The sequence below is a fragment of the Oncorhynchus mykiss genome, unplaced genomic scaffold, assembly GCF_013265735.2.
Source record: "Oncorhynchus mykiss isolate Arlee unplaced genomic scaffold, USDA_OmykA_1.1 un_scaffold_648, whole genome shotgun sequence".
NCBI lineage: Eukaryota > Metazoa > Chordata > Actinopteri > Salmoniformes > Salmonidae > Oncorhynchus > Oncorhynchus mykiss.
In genome coordinates, this window is record NW_023494095.1 from 1 (window position 1) to 15,306 (window position 15,306).

The 15,306-nt window shown below is 46.2% G+C and overlaps 7 non-coding genes across 7 annotated transcripts; all 7 read right to left on the reverse strand.

The window, feature by feature from the left end:
- Positions 1–1,121: 1,121 nt before the first annotated feature.
- LOC118961001 lies at positions 1,122–1,264 on the reverse strand. The gene has a single exon (XR_005048869.1). It is a non-coding gene; the product is annotated as a U4 spliceosomal RNA (small nuclear RNA).
- Positions 1,265–2,396: 1,132 nt separating this feature from the next.
- LOC118960985 lies at positions 2,397–2,538 on the reverse strand. Its single transcript, XR_005048853.1, has one exon. It is a non-coding gene; the product is annotated as a U4 spliceosomal RNA (small nuclear RNA).
- Positions 2,539–3,670: 1,132 nt separating this feature from the next.
- On the reverse strand, positions 3,671–3,812 carry LOC118960986. Its single transcript, XR_005048854.1, has one exon. It is a non-coding gene; the product is annotated as a U4 spliceosomal RNA (small nuclear RNA).
- A 1,131-nt stretch (positions 3,813–4,943) lies between these two features.
- Positions 4,944–5,085, reverse strand: LOC118960998. Its single transcript, XR_005048866.1, has one exon. It is a non-coding gene; the product is annotated as a U4 spliceosomal RNA (small nuclear RNA).
- Positions 5,086–6,216: 1,131 nt separating this feature from the next.
- Positions 6,217–6,358, reverse strand: LOC118961000. The gene has a single exon (XR_005048868.1). It is a non-coding gene; the product is annotated as a U4 spliceosomal RNA (small nuclear RNA).
- A 1,131-nt stretch (positions 6,359–7,489) lies between these two features.
- LOC118960994 lies at positions 7,490–7,631 on the reverse strand. The gene has a single exon (XR_005048862.1). It is a non-coding gene; the product is annotated as a U4 spliceosomal RNA (small nuclear RNA).
- Positions 7,632–14,485: 6,854 nt separating this feature from the next.
- Positions 14,486–14,626, reverse strand: LOC118961007. The gene has a single exon (XR_005048875.1). It is a non-coding gene; the product is annotated as a U4 spliceosomal RNA (small nuclear RNA).
- Between the last annotated feature and the right edge of the window lie 680 nt (positions 14,627–15,306).

Below are 15,306 nucleotides of genomic sequence, written 5' to 3' on the forward strand. Positions count from 1 at the left end.
TACAGCTACTCAAACTGTTTACAGTGTTTGCACAGCTTCTCTCTTTAACGGTAATATGTGTTTTAACATTGCAATGTCTAGCAGTTCGCCCCCTACCTACCACTTTGGTGGATTCTTGATGACATGTCATTCATGGCAAGGGTGGGGTACTTATTCAATAGATGTTACCTTTTTCCAGTAGTAAAAAAAAAACATATCGAGAGCAAAGCATTTTTGGGTAATCTGCACCACTGGCTCTGCTGCAATGGTCGCAAACCCAAAACCTTTTCAACTCAACCTTGCCCACCGCTGCCTCTAGTTGGAAGTGTATAACGTGGCTAAGGGTACCTTACTTCTTGCAAGAATTAGAGGCAGTGTGGGGGGCAAAACTGAATTGTGGACCAATACCACCTGTTGCTGAACTATTCTCCCCAAGACTACTTCTGACTATATTTCATGTCGTTCCAATGTAAAGTTTTGGGTTAAGTTGTCACCCAACAATAACCACTCCTCGGATGGACCTCATAGGCTATGATAATGCCACTGCGATAGAATATCAGAAATCTGCTATTCAAACTGCTTGCAGTATCTCGCACAGCTTCTCGGCAAACTGTATTATTTTTTGTTACATTGGTATGTCTAGCAGTTCGCCCCCCTACCTAACACTGGTGGATTCCGATTACATGTAATTAATGGCAAGGTGGGTTTTGTTCAATAGATGTTTCCCTTTTTTCCTGGACAAAACCAATATCTAGAGCAAAGCACTTTGGTAATCGCACCGCTGGCTCAGCTGCAATGGGGGACGAACCCAAAACCTTTTCATGTAAATCTTGCCATAGCTGCCTCTAGAGGAGGCAAGACAAAGTGGGTCAAGTGGCTTTGGGTAACATACTACTTGCAACAATTCGAGCAGTGTGGGGGCAAAGCTGAAACTGTGGGCCCAAACCCGCTGTTGCTGAGTTCATTCTCCCGAACCCTACTTCTGACACAGCATATACTACTGACACCTTTTTTCTGTTTCTACCTAGTTGCAAGATAATGTTCAACTGTCAGCTGAAGCATCAAAAAGGTTATATAATAAATGAGCTGGATGCAGCCCATGTTTGGTCTTGTCACTATCTTCTCTTTCACATGTATAGCAGTCTCACATGAGACTATCAAAAATTGCCAAGGCTGACTATATTTCAAGTCATCCCAAGCGGGGTATTGGGTTAAGTTTTTCAACCAGCAATAATCACGCCTCAGATGGACTTCATAGGCTATGATATCGCCTCTGCGAAAGAATGATATATTACAGCTACTCAAACTGTTTACAGTGTTTTGCACAGCTTCTCCTTTAACGGTAATATTGTGTTTTAAACATTGCAATGTCTAGCAGTTCGCCCCCTACCTACCACTTTGGTGGATTCTTGATGACATGTCATTCATGGCAAGGTGGGGTACTTATTCAATAGATGTTACCTTTTTCCAGTAGTAAAAAAAACAATATCGAGAGCAAAGCATTTTGGGTAATCTGCACCACTGGCCTCTGCTGCAATGGGTCGCAAACCCAAAACCTTTTCAACTCAACCTTGCCACCGCTGCCTCTAGTGGAAGTGTATAACGTGGCTAAGGGTACCTTACTTCTTGCAAGAATTAGAGGCAGTGTGGGGGGCAAAACTGGAATTGTGGACCAATACCACCTGTTGCTGAACCTATTCTCCCCAAGACTACTTCTGACTATATTTCATGTCGTTCCAATGTAAAGTTTTGGGTTAAGTTGTCACCCAACAATAACCACTCCTCGGATGGACCTCATAGGCTATGATAATGCCACTGCGATAGAATATCAGAAATCTGCTATTCAAACTGCTTGCAGTATCTCGCACAGCTTCTCGGCAAACTGTATTATTTTTGTTACATTGGTATGTCTAGCAGTTCGCCCCCTACCTAACACTGGTGGATTCTCGATTACATGTAATTAATGGCAAGGTGGGGTACTTGTTCAATAGATGTTCCCTTTTTTCCTGGACAAAACCAATATCGAGAGCAAAGCACTTTGGGTAATCAGCACCGCTGGCTCAGCTGCAATGGGGGACGAACCCAAAACCTTTTCATGTAAATCTTGCCATAGCTGCCTCTAGAGGAGGCAAGACAAAGTGGGTCAAGTGGCTTTGGGTAACATACTACTTGCAACAATTCGAGGCAGTGTGGGGGCAAAGCTGAAACTGTGGGCCCAAACCCGCTGTTGCTGAGTTCATTCTCCCGAACCCTACTTCTGACACAGCATATACTACTGACACCTTTTTTCTGTTTCTACCTAGTTGCAAGATAATGTTCAACTGTCAGCTGAAGCATCAAAAAGGTTATATAATAAATGAGCTGGATGCAGCCCATGTTTGGTCTTGTCACTATCTTCTCTTTCACATGTATAGCAGTCTCACATGAGACTATCAAAAATTGCCAAGGCTGACTATATTTCAAGTCATCCCAAGCGGGGTATTGGGTTAAGTTTTCAACCAGCAATAATCACGCCTCAGATGGACTTCATAGGCTATGATATCGCCTCTGCGAAAGAATGATATATTACAGCTACTCAAACTGTTTACAGTGTTTTGCACAGCTTCTCCTTTAACGGTAATATTGTGTTTTAACATTGCAATGTCTAGCAGTTCGCCCCCTACCTACCACTTTGGTGGATTCTTGATGACATGTCATTCATGGCAAGGTGGGGGTACTTATTCAATAGATGTTACCTTTTTCCAGTAGTAAAAAAAACAATATCGAGAGCAAAGCATTTTGGGTAATCTGCACCACTGGCTCTGCTGCAATGGGTCGCAAACCCAAAACCTTTTCAACTCAACCTTGCCACCGCTGCCTCTAGTGGAAGTGTATAACGTGGCTAAGGGTACCTTACTTCTTGCAAGAATTAGAGGCAGTGTGGGGGGCAAAACTGGAATTGTGGACCAATACCACCTGTTGCTGAACCTATTCTCCCCAAGACTACTTCTGACTATATTTCATGTCGTTCCAATGTAAAGTTTTGGGTTAAGTTGTCACCCAACAATAACCACTCCTCGGATGGACCTCATAGGCTATGATAATGCCACTGCGATAGAATATCAGAAATCTGCTATTCAAACTGCTTGCAGTATCTCGCACAGCTTCTCGGCAAACTGTATTATTTTTTGTTACATTGGTATGTCTAGCAGTTCGCCCCCTACCTAACACTGGTGGATTCTCGATTACATGTAATTAATGGCAAGGTGGGGTACTTGTTCAATAGATGTTCCCTTTTTTCCTGGACAAAACCAATATCGAGAGCAAAGCACTTTGGGTAATCAGCACCGCTGGCTCAGCTGCAATGGGGGACGAACCCAAAACCTTTTCATGTAAATCTTGCCATAGCTGCCTCTAGAGGAGGCAAGACAAAGTGGGTCAAGTGGCTTTGGGTAACATACTACTTGCAACAATTCGAGGCAGTGTGGGGGCAAAGCTGAAACTGTGGGCCCAAACCCGCTGTTGCTGAGTTCATTCTCCCGAACCCTACTTCTGACACAGCATATACTACTGACACCTTTTTTCTGTTTCTACCTAGTTGCAAGATAATGTTCAACTGTCAGCTGAAGCATCAAAAAGGTTATATAATAAATGAGCTGGATGCAGCCCATGTTTGGTCTTGTCACTATCTTCTCTTTCACATGTATAGCAGTCTCACATGAGACTATCAAAAATTGCCAAGGCTGACTATATTTCAAGTCATCCCAAGCGGGGTATTGGGTTAAGTTTTCAACCAGCAATAATCACGCCTCAGATGGACTTCATAGGCTATGATATCGCCTCTGCGAAAGAATGATATATTACAGCTACTCAAACTGTTTACAGTGTTTTGCACAGCTTCTCCTTTAACGGTAATATTGTGTTTTAACATTGCAATGTCTAGCAGTTCGCCCCCTACCTACCACTTTGGTGGATTCTTGATGACATGTCATTCATGGCAAGGTGGGGTACTTATTCAATAGATGTTACCTTTTTCCAGTAGTAAAAAAAACAATATCGAGAGCAAAGCATTTTGGGTAATCTGCACCACTGGCTCAGCTGCAATGGGTCGCAAACCCAAAACCTTTTCAACTCAACCTTGCCACCGCTGCCTCTAGTGGAAGTGTATAACGTGGCTAAGGGTACCTTACTTCTTGCAAGAATTAGAGGCAGTGTGGGGGGCAAAACTGGAATTGTGGACCAATACCACCTGTTGCTGAACCTATTCTCCCCAAGACTACTTCTGACTATATTTCATGTCGTTCCAATGTAAAGTTTTGGGTTAAGTTGTCACCCAACAATAACCACTCCTCGGATGGACCTCATAGGCTATGATAATGCCACTGCGATAGAATATCAGAAATCTGCTATTCAAACTGCTTGCAGTATCTCGCACAGCTTCTCGGCAAACTGTATTATTTTTTGTTACATTGGTATGTCTAGCAGTTCGCCCCCTACCTAACACTGGTGGATTCTCGATTACATGTAATTAATGGCAAGGTGGGGTACTTGTTCAATAGATGTTCCCTTTTTTCCTGGACAAAACCAATATCGAGAGCAAAGCACTTTGGGTAATCAGCACCGCTGGCTCAGCTGCAATGGGGGACGAACCCAAAACCTTTTCATGTAAATCTTGCCATAGCTGCCTCTAGAGGAGGCAAGACAAAGTGGGTCAAGTGGCTTTGGGTAACATACTACTTGCAACAATTCGAGGCAGTGTGGGGGCAAAGCTGAAACTGTGGGCCCAAACCCGCTGTTGCTGAGTTCATTCTCCCGAACCCTACTTCTGACACAGCATATACTACTGACACCTTTTTTCTGTTTCTACCTAGTTGCAAGATAATGTTCAACTGTCAGCTGAAGCATCAAAAAGGTTATATAATAAATGAGCTGGATGCAGCCCATGTTTGGTCTTGTCACTATCTTCTCTTTCACATGCATAGCAGTCTCACATGAGACTATCAAAAATTGCCAAGGCTGACTATATTTCAAGTCATCCCAAGCGGGGTATTGGGTTAAGTTTTCAACCAGCAATAATCACACCTCAGATGGACTTCATAGGCTATGATATCGCCTCTGCGAAAGAATGATATATTACAGCTACTCAAACTGTTTACAGTGTTTTGCACAGCTTCTCCTTTAACGGTAATATTGTGTTTTAACATTGCAATGTCTAGCAGTTCGCCCCCTACCTACCACTTTGGTGGATTCTTGATGACATGTCATTCATGGCAAGGTGGGGTACTTATTCAATAGATGTTACCTTTTTCCAGTAGTAAAAAAAACAATATCGAGAGCAAAGCATTTTGGGTAATCTGCACCACTGGCTCAGCTGCAATGGGTCGCAAACCCAAAACCTTTTCAACTCAACCTTGCCACCGCTGCCTCTAGTGGAAGTGTATAACGTGGCTAAGGGTACCTTACTTCTTGCAAGAATTAGAGGCAGTGTGGGGGGCAAAACTGGAATTGTGGACCAATACCACCTGTTGCTGAACCTATTCTCCCCAAGACTACTTCTGACTATATTTCATGTCGTTCCAATGTAAAGTTTTGGGTTAAGTTGTCACCCAACAATAACCACTCCTCGGATGGACCTCATAGGCTATGATAATGCCACTGCGATAGAATATCAGAAATCTGCTATTCAAACTGCTTGCAGTATCTCGCACAGCTTCTCGGCAAACTGTATTATTTTTTGTTACATTGGTATGTCTAGCAGTTCGCCCCCTACCTAACACTGGTGGATTCTCGATTACATGTAATTAATGGCAAGGTGGGGTACTTGTTCAATAGATGTTCCCTTTTTTCCTGGACAAAACCAATATCGAGAGCAAAGCACTTTGGGTAATCAGCACCGCTGGCTCAGCTGCAATGGGGGACGAACCCAAAACCTTTTCATGTAAATCTTGCCATAGCTGCCTCTAGAGGAGGCAAGACAAAGTGGGTCAAGTGGCTTTGGGTAACATACTACTTGCAACAATTCGAGGCAGTGTGGGGGCAAAGCTGAAACTGTGGGCCCAAACCCGCTGTTGCTGAGTTCATTCTCCCGAACCCTACTTCTGACACAGCATATACTACTGACACCTTTTTTCTGTTTCTACCTAGTTGCAAGATAATGTTCAACTGTCAGCTGAAGCATCAAAAAGGTTATATAATAAATGAGCTGGATGCAGCCCATGTTTGGTCTTGTCACTATCTTCTCTTTCACATGTATAGCAGTCTCACATGAGACTATCAAAAATTGCCAAGGCTGACTATATTTCAAGTCATCCCAAGCGGGGTATTGGGTTAAGTTTTCAACCAGCAATAATCAGGCCTCAGATGGACTTCATAGGCTATGATATCGCCTCTGCGAAAGAATGATATATTACAGCTACTCAAACTGTTTACAGTGTTTTGCACAGCTTCTCCTTTAACGGTAATATTGTGTTTTAACATTGCAATGTCTAGCAGTTCGCCCCCTACCTACCACTTTGGTGGATTCTTGATGACATGTCATTCATGGCAAGGTGGGGTACTTATTCAATAGATGTTACCTTTTTCCAGTAGTAAAAAAAACAATATCGAGAGCAAAGCATTTTGGGTAATCTGCACCACTGGCTCAGCTGCAATGGGTCGCAAACCCAAAACCTTTTCAACTCAACCTTGCCACCGCTGCCTCTAGTGGAAGTGTATAACGTGGCTAAGGGTACCTTACTTCTTGCAAGAATTAGAGGCAGTGTGGGGGGCAAAACTGGAATTGTGGACCAATACCACCTGTTGCTGAACCTATTCTCCCCAAGACTACTTCTGACTATATTTCATGTCGTTCCAATGTAAAGTTTTGGGTTAAGTTGTCACCCAACAATAACCACTCCTCGGATGGACCTCATAGGCTATGATAATGCCACTGCGATAGAATATCAGAAATCTGCTATTCAAACTGCTTGCAGTATCTCGCACAGCTTCTCGGCAAACGGTATTATTTTTTGTTACATTGGTATGTCTAGCAGTTCGCCCCCTACCTAACACTGGTGGATTCTCGATTACATGTAATTAATGGCAAGGTGGGGTACTTGTTCAATAGATGTTCCCTTTTTTCCTGGACAAAACCAATATCGAGAGCAAAGCACTTTGGGTAATCAGCACGGCTGGCTCAGCTGCAATGGGGGACGAACCCAAAACCTTTTCATGTAAATCTTGCCATAGCTGCCTCTAGAGGAGGCAAGACAAAGTGGGTCAAGTGGCTTTGGGTAACATACTACTTGCAACAATTCGAGGCAGTGTGGGGGCAAAGCTGAAACTGTGGGCCCAAACCCGCTGTTGCTGAGTTCATTCTCCCGAACCCTACTTCTGACACAGCATATACTACTGACACCTTTTTTCTGTTTCTACCTAGTTGCAAGATAATGTTCAACTGTCAGCTGAAGCATCAAAAAGGTTATATAATAAATGAGCTGGATGCAGCCCATGTTTGGTCTTGTCACTATCTTCTCTTTCACATGTATAGCAGTCTCACATGAGACTATCAAAAATTGCCAAGGCTGACTATATTTCAAGTCATCCCAAGCGGGGTATTGGGTTAAGTTTTCAACCAGCAATAATCACGCCTCAGATGGACTTCATAGGCTATGATAACGCCTCTGCGAAAGAATGATATATTACAGCTACTCAAACTGTTTACAGTGTTTTGCACAGCTTCTCCTTTAACGGTAATATTGTGTTTTAACATTGCAATGTCTAGCAGTTCGCCCCCTACCTACCACTTTGGTGGATTCTTGATGACATGTCATTCATGGCAAGGTGGGGTACTTATTCAATAGATGTTACCTTTTTCCAGTAGTAAAAAAAACAATATCGAGAGCAAAGCATTTTGGGTAATCTGCACCACTGGCTCAGCTGCAATGGGTCGCAAACCCAAAACCTTTTCAACTCAACCTTGCCACCGCTGCCTCTAGTGGAAGTGTATAACGTGGCTAAGGGTTTTTTTCTTTTGGAAAAGTTTTATTGATACATTTCCTTTAAAAACAGCTCATACATTTTTTACATCATTGATACACATAAAAACGGCAACAAAGCATAAAACACAGCATTTGAAAGTTACGTTTAAATTTGTTAAAAGTACTTGTTGTTAAAACCAATGAAAACAACCATGGGTAAAAGTACTTTCCTTGTAAAAACATCAAATCTGTAAAAGCCATTTAAAATGTGTACTAATGATCTAACAAAGGTAAAACATTTTTAAGACATGAAAAACCATGTTAAAAAGTCACTTTGTTAAAAGGCTGTCTTCAGTCCCTTGTACAGGAGGGGGGTGAGTCTTTATCAAGCTCCCGGCCGTGGCCGCCGGGACCTAGGGTGTTGTGGGGGACCCTTCGCCTGGGGTCGAGGCCCCCTTCCTTCCGTACCACCCCAGGGCTTCCGTGGCTACCATGGCCACTGCCTGGGGGGTGGTCTCTACGTTTTTCGCTACCAGCAGGTTACGGGAGGACCACAGTGCTTCCTTCAGGCACGTGAGGGTGGGCCAGAGCTTGGTGAAGGCCTTCGATGGAATGGGCACGAGCTGAGGTGTTAGGTCCTCCCCTGCTGGCAGACACGAGGTGATCAGGGGGCCTGCTTCCTTCCACAGGTCCCTGGCGGCTCTGCACTCCCAGAGCATGTGCCTCACCGACTCTTCTTGGCCGCAGCCTGGTCGGGGGCACGCGGATGTCCTCGCCATGCCCCGTGAGTGCATAACGGCCCTGACCGGGAGGATCTCGTGGGCGACCATCCAGGACAGGTCCCGATGCCGATTCAGGAGAGCAGGATGGGCCACGTTGCGCCAAACCGTTGTGGGCTCACCTATAGCGAGCCCGCGCACTGGACACACTGGTTCCCGATCCTGCACAAGAGAGAGAAGAGAGCTGTTTTTTTTTAAAACCGTGACTGTTTCTTTTTCCAGTTTAAAATGTCTTAAAAACTTCTGGAGCTGGGCGTAGTGCGGGGGTAGCAGGAAAGAGACTGGGGCTCGCAGGTCGACTGGGATCAGCCTCAGAGTCCTGAGGTAAGATCCCAGCCAGAACCGTGCGAGGGCCTGGGTCTTGTTGTTGACCGGGGAGGTGGCAAGAGTCAGATGTAACGCTGTGTAGCGGCTGCCCAGGAACAAGTAGAGGTCAGGCAAGCCTTTCCCCCCCTTGGACCTGGGCCTCTTGACCACCTCCCTCCTCAGCCTCTCCCACTTGCCTCCCCACAGGAAGTAAAAAAGCATCCGCTCCAGGTCTAAAATACTCCTTCGAGGGGGGATAAAAACAGAACTGATTAATAAAAGCACAGGTAAAATCACAGCTTTAATGATTAAAACCTTGCCCTCAAAAGTCAGCTGTCGTAGTCCCCAAAAACCCAGTCTCTGTCTTACCGTCCCCAGGATTCCGCTCCAGTTACCGCTCCCTCCTCCCCCCCGGTCAAACTTTACCCCCAGTACCCTTATGTCCGTCAGTTTAACTGTCAGAGGTAGTCTGGTCAAGTCTGGGTCTGCCCACGGTCCGAAGAATTGGGCCTCTGTCTTGTCTCTATTCAGTCTCGCCCCAGAGGCTCGTCCGTACCAGTCAGTCCTGTCCAGAGTCCTGTCGACGGATAAAAGGTCGGTACATAAAATGTTGACGTCGTCCATGTAAAAGACGCACTTGGCGGTCATCCCCCCACTCCCCGGGATACCCACCCCACTGATCCCTTGGTCCCTTCTCAAGACCTGTGCCAGTGGTTCAATACAGGCCACGAACAGAAGGGGAGATAACGGACAGCCCTGACGGACGCCGCAGTGTACTCCCACTGCTTTTGACAGATGCCCATTTACAAGGATTTTGCTGGTGATGTCCCCGTACAGCAGTCCCACCCAAGCTAAGAACCTGTCTGGGAAACCCATTTTTTGCAGTACCTTAAAGAGGTACTGGTGCGAGACCCGATCAAAGGCTTTTTCAAAATCTAAATTTAGGACTACAAGCCGCATGTTTCTGTCTCTCGCATAACAGATGGCATCTCGGATCAGTATCAGGCTGTCCGTGATCTTCCTTCCGGGCACGGCACAGGTTTGGTCCGGGTGGATCACCTCCCCTAAAACAGAAGACATTCTGAGTGTTAAAACCTTGGTAAAAAGTTTACAATCAAAGTTTAAAAGGGTAATCGGTCTCCAGTTTTTCAGGTCCGTCCTGTCGTTTTTCTTGTGTAAAAGAGTCACGATCCCCACTCTAAAACTGTCGGGTAGTCTGTCGAGGTGTTCGAAGTCAGTAAAAACAGTCAGAAGTTCGTCGGCTAAAACATCCCAAAAGGTCAGATAAAACTCCAAAGGGAGGCCGTCCTCCCCCGGTGATTTACCCCTCTTAAAACGTTTCAGTCCTTGGTCGATTTCTGTCCTCGTCAGGTCTTTTTTCAGGTCGTCTGTATTGGGTAAGGTCTTGTCGATGTATGTTAAAAGGTCCCCCCCATTGTTCCCTCGCACACATCTTTTACCCCAAAACAGTTCCCCATAAAAGTCCTCGACCACTTCCTTTATTCCCTCTGTATCTGTTTTTAAAACCCCGTCCTTGTTTCTCAATCCTGTCATAATCCTACCCTTACTAACTATTTTCTTAAAAAAGTACCTAGTGCACTTCTCCCCTTCTTCTAATTCCCTTTCCTTGCTTCTTAAAATAACCCCCTTGCTTCTCTGTTCTGCTAAAAGTGCCATTTCCTTCTTTACTTCTTTAATTTCTTGGTTAAAATCAAGGCCATGTTGGCATAGGTTAAAATACCTTTCCAGTCGCTTTTGCAGTCCCACCATGCGTCTATCTTTTTCTCTGCTTTTTTTCCTTTCCTATCTCTCTAAAGAAGGTCCTTGTCCTTCCCTTCACCATTTCCCACCACTGTGCTCGCGTGTCAAAGAAGTCCTGTAGCGTCTGCCACTGGACTGAACTGCTCTCTGTACTGACTAACTACTCTATCATCTTCTAGAAGGGAGCAGTTCAGTTTCCAGGGCCCTCTTCCCACAGTCACACCCGAAGATAGTGAAAGGTGTGCACGTCAGCATTACGTGGTCTGAGAAGAAAGCAGGGGTTATTCTAGCATCAGTTGGGGGACAGTCCCGGGTAAACAGATAATCAATGCGAGAGGCTCTGGTGCCATCACCACTGGTCCAGGTGAAGCCCTCCTCTCTTGGATGCAGGGTTTTAAAACAGTCAGTCAGTTTAAAATCCCTGCACAACCCTTGCAATAAAACACGTTGACCTGTCTACCTTAAAATCCCCTCCTGCCCCTCTCCTGTCTGCTCTGCTTAAACACAATTAAAATCCCCACCCACCACTAGAGGATCCCTCCTAGCATGTGGGACTGCAGGTCTCTAAAAGTGCACACCGGTCATGTTTATCATTAAAACCATACACGTTTAGCACGTTAAAATCCCTCCCCATAAAAGTACAGTTGGCTAAAAGAGCACGCCCACCTACCACCACTGTGCTCCCCTTCACCACCACCTGTGGGGTCTTGATTAAAATGGCAACACCGTCGTTCTTGTTAAAATTGGAACCACTCCAAATGGAGGGCCCGTGCCGCCCACTTATCCTCCCATTTCCTGTAAGAGGATTAAAAAAGGGTAGACCACACTCCTGTAGTAAAAACACATCAGAGTTAAACCTTTCTAAAAAGGATAAAACCGACTGTGCTCTTGTTGCTGTCTTTACGCCTCCTCACGTTTATAGTGGTGATTTGTAAAAGCCATAAAAGGGGTGAGTAAAAACAGTGCTAGAAGAAAAGCCATTGAAAGGTTAAAAGGGGGTTAGTCTTCAGGGACTTTCTCTCTCTCCCTCTGGGGTAAGGGGGTTTGGAAGGGAGAGGAGGTTAAAACAGGACTTAAAAGGAGACTTGATTTGGGGGAGTTGGAGGGGAAGGTTCTGGGTTCTTCCTCCCCCTGGGAGCTCTCCCACTCCACCTTTCCCTTTTTTCTCCTCACCCTGTTCGGGGTCAGAGAGCTCCTCAGCGTTTCTTTTACGTAGGGGGAGGTGTTCCTTCAGACTCTCCCCCTCCTCTCCCGTACCTTCTGACACAGTCTCCATGGTGCTTTCCGACACCGACCCTATGATGTCTGACCCACTTGGGGAGCTTTCGCTGAACATCTCTCCGGAGCCGTCTTTCTCGGCCCTTTCTCCTTCAGGGGTCACATTAGTCTGGGGCAGGGGGATTGGGGTGGGAGGGTTTTGTCCTCTCCTCCCACTTCTTCCACCACTGCACCTTCCGCGCCCTCCACTACAGCCACCACCACCGGCTCCACCACTGTCTCCTCTACCACCACTACCGGCTCCACTACTGCCTCCTCCTCCACCACCACCGGCTCCTCCACTACCACCTCGGCAACTGCCGTTCCAGCCCTCTGGCGCTCAAAAGCCCGGTCCGCGGCCGCCCCACTCCCTCCTTCCAGCCTTGGCCCTGTTGGCCCAGGAGGAGGGGCAGTCGCGGATGAGGTGGGACCGCTCGCCACAGAGGTTGCACGACCTTCCGTTCGTGCACTCCTCGTAGCGGTGGCCCACCTCCCGGCACTTCATGCAGACGACCTTCTGACAGGCGTCTGCAAGGTGGCCATGTTCACCACACTTACGGCACAGCTTGGGCTGGTCCTGGTAGTGAACATGGCCCCTGTTCTCTCCGAGGACTATGGTGGATGGGATGGCTTTCAACCCACCATAGCCCCCAGGGTCCTCCCTTTGCTGGACAGTGACCCTCCAGGCCCCTGTCCAGATCCCATCGAGGTCTTTTACCTGGATCAGGGGACCCTTCACGTTGCAGTACCTGCCCAGCCATACTGCAACGTCCTCCGGCTGTACGGTTTCATTGTACATACGGACAATAACGGTTTTAATGCTATTATCCGTCAGCTTGGTCACCTCAAACATCGCTGTGAGGGACCCCTGGGTGTTCAGGGCGTTCTGGAGTTTCCCCCAGAACTCCCTCAGGAAGCTGGCGTTGGCAAAACTGACATCGAAGCCCTTCCTATAGGGGAGGGCTAAGATGCAGTTTACCTGCGCGGGATGAAAGCCGAGCTCTTTCTGGAGGAATTTTCTGGAGAAATCCAATCGGGATAGCTCCATTATTTTTCCTCCCCTCTCCTTTAGAAGGAGGCGCACTGCATGGTGCCTCCTCATGCCAGCCTGTGCTGCTGACATGATGGAGGCCCACTCCCTTTACAGCCCAACACCAGTGAGAGGGGAGGGGAGGGGGAAGGGAAGGGGAAAGGGAGAGGAAGAGGAAGGGGTGTAAAACAGCCAAGGAACTAGCAGGCTCAGCCAGACTGTGCTGAACAGGGCCTACCAGTACCACGGGACACACAACAAACTATCTAGCACAGCACCAAACTAATCTTATCAACAATGGGAAGGGACACAAGGAGGGATTTTTTTTTTTTTTTTGTGTGTGTAATTTTTTAAATTAAATTTTCCCCGGAGGGGAAAGGCACGAAGGGGAAGGACAATAATGAACAAAACAAACAAAAACGGGGGGAGGGGGGGTGGGGCGAGCTAACAAACAAACAAATTTAGGTAAGGGGAATTAAGGGGATAACAAAAAGGAACACTGACCAACACAACACCTGCCAAACTTGAGGGCCGAGAGAGCCAGCAGGCCTCACCAGCAGGCCAGGCCAAGCTAACCAGCTAGCAAGCCTCACCAGTAGGCCAGGCCAAGCCAACCAGCTAGCAAGCCTCACCAGTAGGCCAGGCCAAGAATTAGAGGCAGTGTGGGGGGCAAAACTGGAATTGTGGACCAATACCACCTGTTGCTGAACCTATTCTCCCCAAGACTACTTCTGACTATATTTCATGTCGTTCCAATGTAAAGTTTTGGGTTAAGTTGTCACCCAACAATAACCACTCCTCGGATGGACCTCATAGGCTATGATAATGCCACTGCGATAGAATATCAGAAATCTGCTATTCAAACTGCTTGCAGTATCTCGCACAGCTTCTCGGCAAACTGTATTATTTTTTTGTTACATTGGTATGTCTAGCAGTTCGCCCCCTACCTAACACTGGTGGATTCTCGATTACATGTAATTAATGGCAAGGTGGGGTACTTGTTCAATAGATGTTCCCTTTTTTCCTGGACAAAACCAATATCGAGAGCAAAGCACTTTGGGTAATCAGCACCGCTGGCTCAGCTGCAATGGGGGACGAACCCAAAACCTTTTCATGTAAATCTTGCCATAGCTGCCTCTAGAGGAGGCAAGACAAAGTGGGTCAAGTGGCTTTGGGTAACATACTACTTGCAACAATTCGAGGCAGTGTGGGGGGCAAAGCTGAAACTGTGGGCCCAAACCCGCTGTTGCTGAGTTCATTCTCCCGAACCCTACTTCTGACACAGCATATACTACTGACACCTTTTTTCTGTTTCTACCTAGTTGCAAGATAATGTTCAACTGTCAGCTGAAGCATCAAAAAGGTTATATAATAAATGAGCTGGATGCAGCCCATGTTTGGTCTTGTCACTATCTTCTCTTTCACATGTATAGCAGTCTCACATGAGACTATCAAAATTGCCAAGGCTGACTATATTTCAAGTCATCCCAAGCGGGGTATTGGGTTAAGTTTTCAACCAGCAATAATCACGCCTCAGATGGACTTCATAGGCTATGATATCGCCTCTGCGAAAGAATGATATATTACAGCTACTCAAACTGTTTACAGTGTTTTGCACAGCTTCTCCTTTAACGGTAACATTGTGTTTTAACATTGCAATGTCTAGCAGTTCGCCCCCTACCTACCACTTTGGTGGATTCTTGATGACATGTCATTCATGGCAAGGTGGGGTACTTATTCAATAGATGTTACCTTTTTCCAGTAGTAAAAAAACCAATATCGAGAGCAAAGCATTTTGGGTAATCTGCACCACTGGCTCAGCTGCAATGGGTCGCAAACCCAAAACCTTTTCAACTCAACCTTGCCACCGCTGCCTCTAGTGGAAGTGTATAACGTGGCTAAGGGTACCTTACTTCTTGCAAGAATTAGAGGCAGTGTGGGGGCAAAACTGGAATTGTGGACCAATACCACCTGTTGCTGAACCTATTCTCCCCAAGACTACTTCTGACTATATTTCATGTCGTTCCAATGTAAAGTTTTGGGTTAAGTTGTCACCCAACAATAACCACTCCTCGGATGGACCTCATAGGCTATGATAATGCCACTGCGATAGAATATCAGAAATCTGCTATTCAAACTGCTTGCAGTATCTCGCACAGCTTCTCGGCAAACTGTATTATTTTTTGTTACATTGGTATGTCTAGCAGTTCGCCCCCTACCTAACACTGGTGGATTCTCGATTACATGTAATTAATGG